Source organism: Myotis myotis, unplaced genomic scaffold (assembly GCF_014108235.1).
Source record: "Myotis myotis isolate mMyoMyo1 unplaced genomic scaffold, mMyoMyo1.p scaffold_m19_p_3, whole genome shotgun sequence".
Lineage (NCBI taxonomy): Eukaryota > Metazoa > Chordata > Mammalia > Chiroptera > Vespertilionidae > Myotis > Myotis myotis.
Window position 1 is genome coordinate 106,216,684 of NW_023416335.1, and position 15,206 is coordinate 106,231,889.

Here is a 15,206-nt window from a genome sequence, read left to right on the forward strand (position 1 = left end):
TATGAACAACAAACATGCATCTATCAACAAGTGAATCTAAGAATCAAGTGAATAAATAATCTGGTGATCATAATAGAATCAGGGACATAGGAAGGGAAAGGACTGACTATTCTTGGGGGGGAAAGGGGTGTGGGAGATGCGGGAAGAGACTGGACAAAAATCATGCACCTATGGATGAGGACAGTGGGTGGGGAGTGAGGGCGGAGGGTGGGGCGGGAACTGGGAGGAGGGGAGTTATGGGGGGAAAAAGAGGAACAAATGTAATAATCTGAACAATAAAGATTTAATTAAAAAAATGGATTAATTAGCAGTATGTTTTTAGTTTTTATTTTATTTATTTATTTTTTAAATGTGGAACGCTTCCCGAATTTGCATGTCATCCTTGTGCAGGGGCCATGCTAATCTCTGTATCATTCCAGTTTTAGTGTATGTGCTGCTGAAATGAGAACAGCAGTACGTTTTTAAATATATTTACCCAATCTTCAGTAAGTGATTGGCTGGACCAGTAGGAAAAAAAATGTCAATTATTTTCTGCTATCCAGAATTACTTAAAAACAACAACAACAGCAACAAAACCAAAACCTCATCAGCATTTCCTTCAATTCAGGAAAAAATGAATGACAGATATAGGATTAACAAAAAATGGTGGGAGAAGTGCATTTTCACCTATATATATATTAACAGCCAATTTTTAAAAAAGTAATCAAAATAGAAATTAGTTATAAAAAGGTCAAACGAGGTTGACTGGTGACAGGAAAAAGCTATTAGTTAACAGGATACTTTCAATAGGAGTCAAATTTAAGATACTTACAAATATAGGGATCTTATGGTCAGGAGGTAAAAGGGTCTCACTTATATCTTTATACTAGAGGCCTGGTGCATGAAATTCATGCATGGATAGGGTCCCTAGGCCTGGCCAGCAATCAGGGCTGATCTGTGGGGCAACTGGCGGGGCGATTGGGGGGTCCCCTGCTGGCACCTGCCTTGGCTGGCCTGAGCCCTGTGGGCTGGGGGCAGCTCCTGCATTAAGCGTCTGCCCCGTGGTGATCAATGCACGTCATCACGACTGGTTGTTCCACCAGTTGTTCTGCCTTTTGGTTGATTTGCATATTATGCTTTTATTATATTGGACTAGTGGCCTGGTGTGTGAAATTCGTGCACATTAAAAGGGAATTAATTAGAGGAAATATTTTAATATTGCTATTTGCCCTTTCTCTATAATAGAAGTGTAAGAGATGAAAGAAAATTAGTAAAATGTATATGAAAAGCTCCCTCCTGTCAGAGTCTGGGGCATGCCATAGGACTCAGAGTCAAGTCCTCACCCACCCACATGAGCCTTGAAACTGCGTGAGACCCAGACCTGGCCCAGCCCCACCCCCTTCAAGCCCCATAGGGGGCATGCAGTCTCAGGTCTCCTGGCCCATCGCTGGGTGGTGGGTGCAGCCTCAGGCCCTCCTGTGCAGCCTCAGGTCCTCTGACCCAGCCTCAGGTCCCCCGGCCCTGGCACTAGGGTTCAAGGGCATGAGGGAATGAAGACCATTTGCATATTAGCTCTTTATTATATAGGATTCGAGTAAAAGTCCTAAATCCAGAGTTACTGAAAAAAGCTCCAGTAACCTGAGCTCTGCTGTGTGGGTCCCCTGATAGCAGGTGTGCTGCTCAGGGGTTGAAGGGCCCAGCCCAGGATGGGGCAATGGTATTATTTCTTATGTATTCTGGGCTAAGAGCAATCCTGGCTTCAAACACCTGTATTAACCTGAAACCAGTGTCCATATGGGTCTATTCTGCTTATATTTCCGGGAATAATAGGACCAGCAGCTGCAAGTGAAATGTTATCCCAAAGAAACAAGCTGACTTAAGGACATGACTGTCCAGAGGTTGGGCCAAAGATGACTAAAGTGAGGAAACAGAGAGGATAAGCAGGTACTCTGTGACCAGAGTTCTCAATTCAAATACGAGCTTCTCTACTTTCTGCCATCTGACAGTGGTTGACCAGCCTCTCTGTGTTATGGTTACTACCTCTGTAAATGAGAAAGATAGTGATACATTCTTTGAGGGGTGGTGGGAGGATGGAATAAACTGGAACAAGAGACATTCTTAGATCAGTGTGGGGCATATTCACTATGTGCTAAATGTGTTCGATTTTTACAATCACACTGGAATAAATTATTGAATTTAAAGAACATGTTATGTCCCTGTAATTCAGTCGTGTTTGAAGAACCCACAGCCTACAGCCCCAGTGTGAAGCTGCATACAGTTGTAATTAGAAAAAAAAATATGAGGAATGTAAAAAAATAATCCAGAGTGGAGGGCAGAGAAGAGACTGTGTGTTCTAATGCATGCAGAAGACTGGTGAATTTCCATTGGCAACATGTGTGTCTGCATGTCAGTGAGAATGTATTCAGAAAGACACCCGTGGCTCAGAGTTGCCCCACATCAGCTCTTATAGGCTGAAACCAGCCCATACTTGGGAGCTTGGAAATAAAACTGGAAAAATCCAAGCTAGTTATCATAAGGCATTTTTGTACCTTTAAGAGAAATAGCTACAAAGTTTTTTTACTCAGAAGCAAATAACTTATGCTCTAAATGATAATGCAATTTTTAAATGTATAATGGTGAGTATGAGACAGACTTTATAACTTTTATTTTTTATCTGTGGCTAAATACTATAAAAGTGAAATAATCAAATTATGTCTTGTAGTTTTCTGAGGGGGAGAAAAATCTAAAATCATTTTTATTTTCCTCATGTTTTTCTTTTAAAACATACACAATAAATGAGTATTAGACATTCTTCACTTCCATTGTCTCAACTACTCAGGTTGAAAGACAACAAACCAGAGCTGTCTAGTATGGTAACTACCAGCTCCAGGTGGCTACTGAATGCTTGATTTGTTTGACTAGTGAGGAGCTGTAATTTTAATTTATTAATTTTCACTTAAATAAAAATTCATATTTATTAAGTTATTAAAAACTTTGCAAATATTTGAACAAATATATAAACTCTACATTTTCAACTATAATTTTATAAAATATAAATCCAGATCAAGTATTTTCAATGAAAATTTAGCATTCAAATTGAGCTGTTCTATAATTATAAAATACACAGTAGATTTCAAAAACTTACTATAAAAAACAAAATATATATCATCTAATTAACATATTTTATATTGCTTTTATGCTGAAATTATATTTTGTATATATAGAACTAAATAAATTATATTACTAAAATTAATTTCACCTATTTTTTTTAACTTTCTTTTTAATGTGGATGCTAGGAAGTTAAAACTTGTATTTGTAGCTTGTGTTATATTGGTATTGGAAATTGTCCTTATCTTCAGGAAGTTACAAATTCCTCATATGATAAGAAATTGTAAATCTAAAACAAGGATTATCTTTTAATATTAGTCCTTTGAGTAAAAAATAATTTGATATGCATATTTCAGAAACCCAATTCACACTATAGTTTATACTGGGAATTTAATTTGTTCTCCCACATTTTTTGAGAATTTACTAGTACATGAGTCTTATAAGATAATATGGTGGTAAACTTGCTTTGCTTTATTATTGTATCAATGAATGGCTTGTCTGTGACTATCCAAGACATGATTTAGTCATAGAAAGGGTTGGTACATAGTTTTCATGGATCATTTGAAAAATAATAGGTATTATGTAGTTGCTTTTGCTGAATGAGAGTTCTACTTTATATGCAGTATTTTTACAAAATTTGTAGACCTAATTCTAGTACCATATACATATGTACATAAAATGTATGTGCCATATTCATACATACATAATTTAAATTTCATGTAAAATATATTTTACATAATATATCAAAAAATTTTTTGTAACTAAGTCAAATGCCAAACTGACTTCAAAAACTTATATAAACTGACTTCAAACTGACTAAGCATGTAATTTCCTAGTCTCTATTTATAGTTATGTGCACCCTATTGAATAATATATGGCCAACCCAAATTTTTGTATAAATAGGCATTTGTGTTACTTTTAAAACTAACCACTAACTGCTGAATGGAAATTCAGTTATTTATTATTAAGTGCATATCTGGAGTTTTGTTTACACTATATACATAGAAAAAAAGTTAACTAGTACATTATTTTGTTTTAGTTTTTATTATGGGAATTTTCAAACATACAGCAAAATATTTTAATAAAGTGAATTCTCCTATTTCCATTATCAAGATTCATCACCTGTAAGTATTTGGTGATCTTATTTTATCTCTGTTCTTAAACATTTTCCAAAGCATCGTTTTATTCACTCCTAAATGTCTTGATAAGAATATTTAAATTTTGTTTAACATAATTACCATGCTTTTATAAAACCTAACAAAATGTTACATAATAATATGGCCTGCATATGCAAGAATCATTTAAAAATTCATTTGTTAGAATCAAGGTGTAAACAAGATTCGTTTTATGCCTTTGAAGTTTATTCTCAGAATTAGCCGTCTTCCACACTACACCCACAGAGGTACAGGAAACAAATCTGCCCTGTTTTTCAGCTCATAAGTATGGTAGCTATGCATGGGCTAAATAGGATTTATCTCAAGAGTTGAGATTCTATATAAACACTGTAATGGGTTTCCCTACCTGGTGAAAGAAATAGACTTACAAGTCCAGGAAGTGCAGAGAACCCCAAACAAAAGGAATCCAAAGAGGACCACATCAAGACACATAATTAAAATGTCAAGAGCAAAAGACAAAGGGCGAATCTTAAAAGCAGCAAGAGAAAAACAGTTAGTTACCTACAAGGGAGTACCCATACGATTGTAAGCTGATTTCTCAACAGAAACTATGCAGGCCAGAAGGGAGTGGCAAGAAATATTCAAAGTGATGAATGGTAAGAACCTACAACCAAGATTACTTTACCCAGCAAAGCTATCATTCAGAATTGAAGGTCAGATAAAGAGCTTCACAGATAAGAAAAAGCTAAAGGAGTTCATCACCACCAAACCAGTATTATATGAAATGCTGAAAGGTATTCTTTAAGAAGAGGAAGAAGAAGAAAAAGGTAAAGATAAAAATTATGAACAACAAATACATATCTATCAACAAGTGAATCTAAAAATCAAGTGAATAAAAAATCTGATGAACAGAATAAACTGGTGAATATAATAGAATCAGGGGCATAGAAAGGGAGTGGACTGACAATTCTCGGGGGGAAAGGGAAGAGACTGGACAAAAATCGTGCACCTATGGATGAGGACAGTAGGGGGGCAGTAAGGGCAGAGGGTGGGGTGGGAACCAGGTGGAGGGGAGCTATGGGGGGGAAAAAAGCAACAACTGTAATTGAACAATAAAGATTTGAAAAAAACAACACTGTAATTGGTAAAGTTTTGTGGAATTAATAAAGCTTTGAAGCTGGTTAAAATAAAATTTATTTTACTTAAAAGCAACTTAAAGATAGAAAATGAGAGACAAAAATGGAAAGTGAAAACAGTGAGTTTAGTTTGAGAATTAAAAAAAATATTTCACCCATCAGGGTGGCTCAGTTGTTGAGCATCAACCTATGAACTAGGAGGTTCAATTCCTGGTCAGGGCATATGCCTGGATTGTAGGCGCGATCGCCACTAGTGAGCCTGTAGGAGGCAGCGGATCATTGAGTCTCTCTCATCATTGATGTTTCTATTCCTTCCTCTCCCTTCTTCTCGGAAATCAATAGAAATATATTTAAATAAATAAATAAATAAAATATTTATACGTATTTATGTATGAATACAGGGTGGGGCAAAATAGGTTTACAGTTGTAAGTATGTGAAACACAGTTTATTCTTTATTATTATTTATTAATTGTTGTGTTATTTTCCATATGAACAACTATAAAAGTACTTTTGCCTCACTATATATATATATATATATATATATATATATATATATATATGTATTTATTTATTTTGCTATAAATAGGAGGAGCCAAATGGAGTTTTAGCTGGAAGACTAAACAGGTTTAAAGAAATGCTCTAAAATATATTTTTATTGCTTTCAGAGAGGAAGGGAGAGGGAGAAAGAGATAGAAACATCAATGATGAGAGAGAATCATTGATTGGCTGCATCCTGCATGCCCCACACTGAGGATGGAGCCTGTAACCCGGGCATGTGCCCTGACTGGGAATCCCTGAACCATGACATCCTGGTTCATAGGTTGATGCTCAACCACTGAGCCACATTAACTGGGAATTTTTAAAAATTGTATGCTGAGCCCTAACTGGTTTGCTCAATGGATAGAGCATTGGCCCACAGACTGAAGGGTCTTGGGTTTGATTTCAGTCAGGGTATGTACCTTGGTTGTGGGCTAGATCCCCAGTAAGGGGTGTGTAGGAGGCAGCTAATCGATGTTTCTCTCTCATTGATGTTTCTAACTCTCTATCCCTCTTCTTTCCTCTCTGTAAAAAATCAATAAAATATATTTTAAAGAACAATAATTAAAAAAATTGTATGCTGAAGGGAATGAGCTAATAGATCAGCCCTGATGGTACAGGAAAGAGAGAGCTACATGTGCAAACTGAGTTCTTCTATCACTCTAGATTTGTTATCTTCATCCACCACATATAACACCCTCCCCATCACATGAGGTAGATGTTCACCCACTGTGAGGGAAACTGTGAAAGATGTTTAGGATCCTCAAAGCTTGCCACCTTAATTTTTGTCATAGCTTGAGCTACCCAGGGAACCCAAAAGTGCCATAGTTGCAGAATCCTTGCTAGCTTTAGTTGTTGAGTTCCTCTCTAGACTACATGTTCCCTTCAGTTGAGCCAAGTATTATGTGTTTCTGTGTGCAAACTGTGCACATACACTGGCACCATGCTGCTTACACAGTAGTGATGCTATTTTCTGAGACTAGGTAACTCAAAGATATTGGAAGTTTAAAAATGACTTACATTTTACCCTCCAAAAAAAAAAATTATAAGCTTTTTCCTACAGGCGAGAGCTGCAAAAGATTCAACTGCATTTAGAAAATTAAATTGCTAATGATTTAAAGAAATTATTTGACTGCAACTAGAACCCACCTACTCATTTCCTGGGACTTCAGGGAAAACCCCATATTTAGCCTTCAATGGACTCTCTTTCAAAATTCATTCTGGAGAATTGTATAAGCTATGAAAGACCCCATTAAAACAAGGCATGCCAGGAATTTTCCTCATGAAAGATACTATTTTTCAGGAAAGCTTCCCTGTATCTTTCTCTTCTCGCTTCACTCAATATTTCTGTTTCCTTCTAAACTCAGGAGTCTAGTTTTACATTTCATCTCCTAAAAACCTTTCACAGTTTCCCTCTCCACCCCATTTTCTCTATTCTCTTTAGTTTTAAACAAGTCATAAATTGAAGAACTTGTCATATTTTGTATATTGCATCTTCCTATAATCTACAGAAAGAGGATCATTGCAGAAAACAGAGTCCTGGATGCCCTTTCTCTGAAAGCTAGCTAATCCCAGTTAATCTGCATCTGATGAAAGATGGCTGTCTGCACATTAAAAGGAAGTTTGCCAAACCTAATCTAAGGATCAAAGGTTTTAAGAATCAGAGCTACAGTGAAAGACAATGACAGAATTATTAAACATGACTACATTTCATCATAAAAGATTAATTATTTACTGTAGAATTAAAGGGCTAAAATGAAATTAAAATCCATCAATCATTTTCATTTAACCAAGAAAAAAATTAGACTGTCATAGTGACAAAGAAAACTTGGTCCTTTCTTCAGATTTCTTTTTGTCTTTGGATTATAATTATTGGTGATAATTGCATCCTTGCAGCACAGACATTAGTCAAAATCATAAATATTTTGTTATATGAAGCTGTTGTTATTAGATGATTTGCTGGAGTTCAAATACTATCAAAATATGGATTGGGTAATATTTTATACTTATATATTACGGTATAATATTAATACACTTACAACTTTGAGAAACTTGAACTGTTTAATTTTGTATACATATACATATTATTTCTTGTATAAATTGCTAGCCAGAATATATTTTCTCAAAATCTACAGCTAATAATTTATATTATGGAACTATACAGAAAGAGTAAAATGCATGTCATTAGATATTAAATTCCTCAAGATGTATTATTAAAATTAAGATCTGAAACGTTTACAATAAAGTTTGCTCAAAAAAGAATACTTTAGTTTTTATGTAATGTATAATATAGGTTCTCCTGATTACCTCTTTGTACATTTTCTTTTGAGATTACTTACATTTATATATAATTTACCTACAATATAATACAGCCACTTTTAGTCAGTTTTGAAAAATGTGTATACACATGTATCTATCATCCCAATCAAGGTATAGAACATTTCCATCACTGACAAAAGATTCTTCATATCTTCAATAGTCAGACAATAACTAATCTATTTTTCATCACCATAAATTAAATGTTTTCCTAAGGCTTCATGTAAATGAAGTTGCATAGGATATATGACACTCTTTTCTATCTAACCTTGCTTGCTCAGCATGTTTTTGACATCCATGATGTTAAGTGGATCAGTAGATTATTCCTTTTACTTTAAAAAATATGTTTTTATTGATTTTTTAGAGAGAGAGGAAGGGAGAGGGAGAGACATAAAAATATCAATGAGAAACATCTCTTGCCTGCCTCCCACATGCCCCTAACTGGGGGTTGAGCCCACAACCCAAGTATATGCCCTGACCAGGAAACATACTACTTGGTACATGGGACTATGTTCAACCCACTGAGCCACCCTTTACATTGCATACATATGACACAACTTATCCATTCTGTGGCTAATGGGTATTTCCTTGTTTCTAGTTCTGGGCTATTATTCATAGAGCTTCTGTAGACATTCTTTTAGAAGTCTTTATATATATATATATATATATATATATATATATATATAGATATATATATATATATATAGTTATTTCTCTTGGGTAAATACTTGAGTGTGGGATTATTGTGCCATATGGCAAGTGTACACTTAACTTTATAGAACTTCAAAAAAGCAATTTGAAATCATGGTCCCCCTTTATATTCCCAGCGCAGTAGATGAAGAGAGCTTCATCCTCATCAACATTTGGTATTGATGATCTTTTCTATTTTAACTATTCTAGTGGTCCCTGAACACTGCATCAAGATGTAGTGATGCATCACTGTAGTTTTAAATTGTAATTCCCTGTGTAAAATAATTTTGAGCATTTTTTTCATGTACATAGGTAATTTGCCTGTCTTTTTCTAGAAGGGTCTGTTCAAACTTTTTTGCCATCTTATTATTGATGTTAGTTATTCTATATAAAATTCTTTTGTTAAATATTTGAATTGAGATTATTTTCTCCCTGCCATTGTTTTTTCTTTTATTTTCATAATTGTCTCTTTGAGAAGAAAAAGGTTTTTATTTAAATGGAATCTACTCTAAGCATTGTTTTTGTTATGGTTTGTTCCTTTTGTGCTCTAAGAAATTTTGCCAATATAATTCAAATATTCTCTTAACTTATTTTCTAGAATTTTCATAGTTTTGTCTTTTGCCTGTGATATTTTCTAGCTTACTTTAATTTATGCTATAATTTAATGATTAAGGATTTTTTTTCTATGTGGATATAAAGTTGTTTTATCATTATTTGCTGAAAAGACTATCCTTTACTCTATTATATTACATTGATAAAGTTTATCCTACATGAATTGATCTATATCTGGACTCTGTTTTCTGTTCCTGTATCTTATACAAATATTATTATGGCAAAATGTTGTAGCTATATAACACATCTTAAAATTAGGTAGTCTAAGTCCTATAATTTTCATACTTTTAAAAAAGATTGTTTTGGCTATTCTATGTTCTTTTAATTTTTATAACCTCTTTACAATTAGTTTGTCAATTTAATTTAAAAAACTTGCTGACATTTGTATTGGGCTAGCATAGAATTCATAATTCAGTGGTTCTCAAACAGTGGTTCCTGGACATAGCCTTAAAATCACTGAAAACTTGTTAAAAAATAAATTCTCAATCCCCACCCCATATCTACTGAATCAAATATGGAGGTGAAACTTTTTCTTTGCACTATTGTCATACACTTTACTTCCACAGATAATATTAATCACAGAGAGCAATTGCTATTTCTCCTTTAAATAGTGGATTATCTTTTTATAAGATTTAAAGAACAGAAAAGAAAGTCTTGCATATTTTCTTATGTATATTCCATTTCTGATTTACTTTATTCCTTTGTATAAATTTGAGGTTTAATTTTCAGTAAGCCTGAAGAAGATCTTTAAACATCTCTCATGGTACAGATCTGCTGGTGACAAATTCACTCTGATTTTGTCTGAAAATCTCTTTATTTTTACTGTTTTACAAAAGAATTTTATGTTTAACTTTATTGGTTGACAGTTCTATTGTTATTTTTATTTTGAGATGAAAAATGTTGCTCAGTTCTTCTGCCATCCTATGGTTTCTCATGGTGTTAGCAGTTGTTCTTTGTTTTCCTGTATGAAGTGAGCCTTTTTGCATGAAATATTAGTTTTTAGCATATTTGTTCCAATGTCTCCTTATACTGTGTATTTATCTTGCTTGGTGTATTTTGAGCTTCTGTAGGATTTTGAGAATCTGTAGGATTGTATTTTTATTCATTTTATAACATGCTTGATCCTTATTTCTTCAGCTATTTGGTCTGCCCCCTCATTTTGGTCCCCTGTTACACGTTTGACTGACTGATATTCTCCCACAGGTCACTAAGTGGCTATTAATTTTTAAAGTTTTATTCTCTCTGTTCTTCAGTTAACATTAGTTAACATTTATTACTGTATTTTCAGATTAGTGCTTTTTTCCCCCCTTATCTTTTTTTTTTTTTTTTTACCTCTGCAGTGTTTAATTTACAATGTTAATTTCTGAATTTTGTTGTTAATTTATTTGTGGATTAGTTTTTTTTCCTCTTGCTCCATGTTTTTGTTTTTATATTCTTTTTGTAAGATCTAAGTAACCACATTCAGAACCAGAAGGGTCACCTGTGTAAGCTTGGTAGCTTCTCACTTTATGGTTCTCTGGTATTTATTTTTTGCCTGGACTCATGGGATCCTACCATAGGAGGGTGTAGATAAACACTTAACCAAATGCCCCAAGGACCCTTATTCAGGTTCCTAGAACACATTCTTTGTTGCTCCCTTCCCCCCAGTTCCTTGCCTGACACATCTGAGCTGCTTCAAGCTCCCTGAGCTATAACCTTTGCCTCAGCTCAGTAGGACCATTGTGTTCTGCTGGCTTATGCTCTTCAAATTACAATTTAGGGGTGACTTGGGTTTATCTCCCTTAATTCTATTTTTTAGGTATTATTGTTCTGCACTGCTTGTTTTCCTTATATTTTCCTGCTGAATAGTAAAACAGTTCTAGTCAAAGGAGGAACTATATAGTACATTTATCTGTAATCATTTGAAATACATTAGGAAAGCTGGTGAATATGTTTTCAAACGTAAGTACTTTATGTGAATATATTTGCTTTGTAAGTTTAAATTTTTCTAATTTTGTTGTCTTATAGAATATTTGACTTGTCATACCAAAAAGTTTTACTTACAAAATAACTTGTTTAGTCATTGGTACCCAAGATGTTAATATATAATAGAGGTTCTCAACTAATTGTGGTTTATCCACTTTTGGAGACATTTTTATAGTAATGATTATGGGGGATTGGATGATGTTGACATCTAGTGAGTTGAGACCAGAGATGCTAAATGCCTGGATGGCACTTAGAACAGAGAATTACCAAGTTCAAAACATCAATAATTCTGAGGTTGAGAAGCCTTGATAAAGACCATTATCATGTCAAATTTAACTTAGTCTTAATTTTTTTCCAAACACATTTTTTTCTTTCCATTCTTTTTAGATATTAACTATAGTGGCAAAATATAATTTAAATTTTAATTAATTGAAATTAGATAATATTTCATTTCCTCTCAGTATAGTTCAATAACTGAATTTGATGGAAGATTTTAATTATCTAATTTTTTTCATGAATATTATTTATGAATAAATGGATAATTTCTATGTGCATAGCAGCCCTGACTACATATAGAATGATATATAATTATGTTCATTATAAAACATTTTATACTTTCTTAATTTTTCATTTTAAACACATTTGGGAGTGAGTTGTAAAAATGGATGGTGTGGCTGCAAAGATGGTGACAGTGACTCCTACACATGAGGCAAATGGGAAAATACCTACATTAAATTGTGAAGAAAAAGCTGATAGACACTCTCACCATAAACCCACACTTCCAGCTCAGTGCCATGCAATTGAGAAGGTATCCCCAATTCCAAGCTTTTCCTTGAGGAGCAAGGAATTGAACCTACTATCTTTCAGTGTATGTATGGGCTGACACTCCAACCAACTGAGCCATGCTGGCCAGGGCAGAAATAATTTTTAATGGGCTCATGTAACACCCCTTTATAACTATATACCCAGGGCCAGCACAATGAGAACAAGCAAAAATGCCCACCTCCTAGTTCTTCCCAATAAGAGTTCTAACTGCATACTTTCCCAGCTGCCACATAATGATCCAGCCTGAAATTAGGTGCTAACTTTGATCCTCCCCTGTAGAACACTGACAGATTTGGGCACTTCATCAATTCCTGGGAGGCACTAAGAACAAAGAAAGCAGCTGGAACAATCAGAAAAATTTGAGAGACAGCCAGGAGCATGGGCTGGGCTGATTGACAAGGTCCATCTTCTACTAGAGCCACCTGGCTGTTTTATCTAATGTGCAGAAAACAATACAAAGAATTAAGAAAAATAATGGAAAAAAAGAATCTGCGCCCCCCCCCCCCCCACCAAAGAACAAGAAAAACTCTTGAATCAGATTTTACTGAAATTAAGATAACTGATTTGTCAAATAGAAAAATGCAAAATAATAGTCATAAAAATGCTCACTGAGGCCAGGAGAGCAGTGCCTAAAGAGTCAGAATTTTAACCAACAGATAGAAAATACAAAAATGTACCAAAATTACATAACTGAAGAATAGAATAAATGAGCAGAGACTTTAATAAGGAGGTTCAAACACAGGCTAGATCAAGGAGAAGAAAGCATCAACTAATTTAAAGACAGGGCAATGAAATTTATCCAATCAGAGCAGCAAAAAGAAAAAATAACATTTAAAAAGAATAAAGATAGCTTAAGGGACTTATGTAACACTATTAAGCAAGACAATATTTCCATTATAGGAGTCCTCTAAAGAGAAGAGAGAAAAGTGACCGAAAACTTTCCTAAACAGAGAAAAGGAAAAGACATCCAGATCTAGGAAGCAGAAAGATACTAAAGAATATGAATCCAATGATACCCACACTGAAATACATTATTCTTTTAAAAAAATATAGTTTTGTTGATTTCATAGAAGGGAGAGGAAGAGAGTTAGGAACATCAATGATGAGAGAGAATCATTGATCGGCTGCCTCCTGCATGCTCCACACTGGGGATCAAGCCTGCAACCCAGGCATGAGCCCTGACCAGGAATCGAACTATGACCTCATGGTTCATAGGTTGATGCTCAACCACTGAGCCACACCGGCTGGGCTGAAATACATTATTATTAATTTGTTAATATTTTTGCATTTCAGCCAAACTGCTACTCTTGCAGGTCGACTATAACTCTGATTTTCAAAAAATATAAATTCAGCTAAAATTAACTTAATGACAAGGACAATTGTGATTGAGTTTTTCAGTCATATCATTGATTTATTCAGCAAACACTGAGTACATGCTGAGTACTGTGTTATAGGATCTAGGAATAGAAGAGTGGACCAAGTCTCTAACTTTTTATAAGCAATTTAGAAAATAAAAAAAAGTTAATACATAGCATCATACCAGGAAGTGATAGATAAGTTTTATGAAAAAAATAGAAATGTAAGCAGATTTTAAAATTACCTTGGGTGATCAGAGAAGAACTCTCTCATACATTGAAAAGAAGCTTAAGAACAAGAATGTCACCAAGCCTCAGAAATAAACTGGACTTTTGATCTCCACACAATTAGAACTTGTTGTCCTGTCTAGGCTTCTCTCTTCACATCTGCTTCATTCTTTTCTCTCTGCTGACTACTTCTGCTTCTCTAAAATATAGGGATAAAAATGGGGCGTAGGGTATATTTCCACATTTTATATCTTATAATTTCAGCTACCAGGGAAGATCACCCTGTTGTTATTATCTGACCTACTTGATTATATAGTCTGATATTGAACAGTTCTAGATTTAAATCTGAAACTTCTGTGCCCTCCAGATATGATGTCTGTTTGCTCAATTAAGGTAGGTAGATCAGTTCCTGAACCCCACTCACTACTCTAGGAAGCAATCATATGACCATTTTTGACTTGTTTTCCCTCTTACACCATGCTATTCTAAGTGCTTTTCATTAATAATCTCATTTAACACTTAGATATGTTTTGTGTAAAATGTGTCAGCTTTTTAGGACTTTGTCCACCTGTGATTGAGTCTTGCAGCTGCTTTAGTTTGACTTAAAATAATGACATTATAATTTTTCAATTGAAACTCAAAATATTGATATGGAGCTTACCTACTTGGATGCAAAGTAGTACAGTATAGTTGTCACAAACACAGGTGCTGGAGCTGGGCCAAATTTCCTGTCACCAATTACTGTCTACACAGCTTGGGCAAGTTACCTCTAAGTCTCTCACTCCTACTAAGTGAGAATGGCAGAGTGTTTGCCCCTGTATTCAATTAGTGAGGATGAGTATGGCACATATCACATTTCCTGGCTAATTTCAAGGGCTATAAAGTTGCATGTATTACCATTAGAAGATTCTCCCTGTTAATGCTTATCTGTGTCAAGCTCAAGCTAGTAACTGCCCTGGCCACCACCCAACAGCAGTTCACTGATAATAAATTCAAAATTATAATTGAACTAGAGGCCCAGTCATGAAATTCATGCACGGTAGGGTCCCTAGAGGCTGCCAGCCAGGGCACCTCCCTTCCCTGGGCTGCCTGCTGCTTGCCACCTGACACTGCTGCCACCAGCCCCTCCTCCTGGTTGAACTCCTGGTTGAGGGGAGAATTTGCATATTAGACTTTTATTATATAGGATGAATTACAATTTGTCACTTGTAAAGGAGAGATGTTAGGCATTTAAAGTTAAGATGGAAAAAAACAAGAATAATATCATCTTCTGTTCAGGTTGGAGATGCAAGGACTCTCACACAAAGCCAAAATTCCCCCAATCTTTCAAAATTTGCCT

General features: G+C 34.8%; 1 non-coding gene across 1 annotated transcript; it reads right to left on the minus strand.

Annotated features, from left to right (window-relative positions):
- Window positions 1–345: 345 nt before the first annotated feature.
- On the minus strand, window positions 346–449 carry LOC118652251. Its single transcript, XR_004966518.1, has one exon. It is a non-coding gene; the product is annotated as a U6 spliceosomal RNA (small nuclear RNA).
- Between the last annotated feature and the right edge of the window lie 14,757 nt (window positions 450–15,206).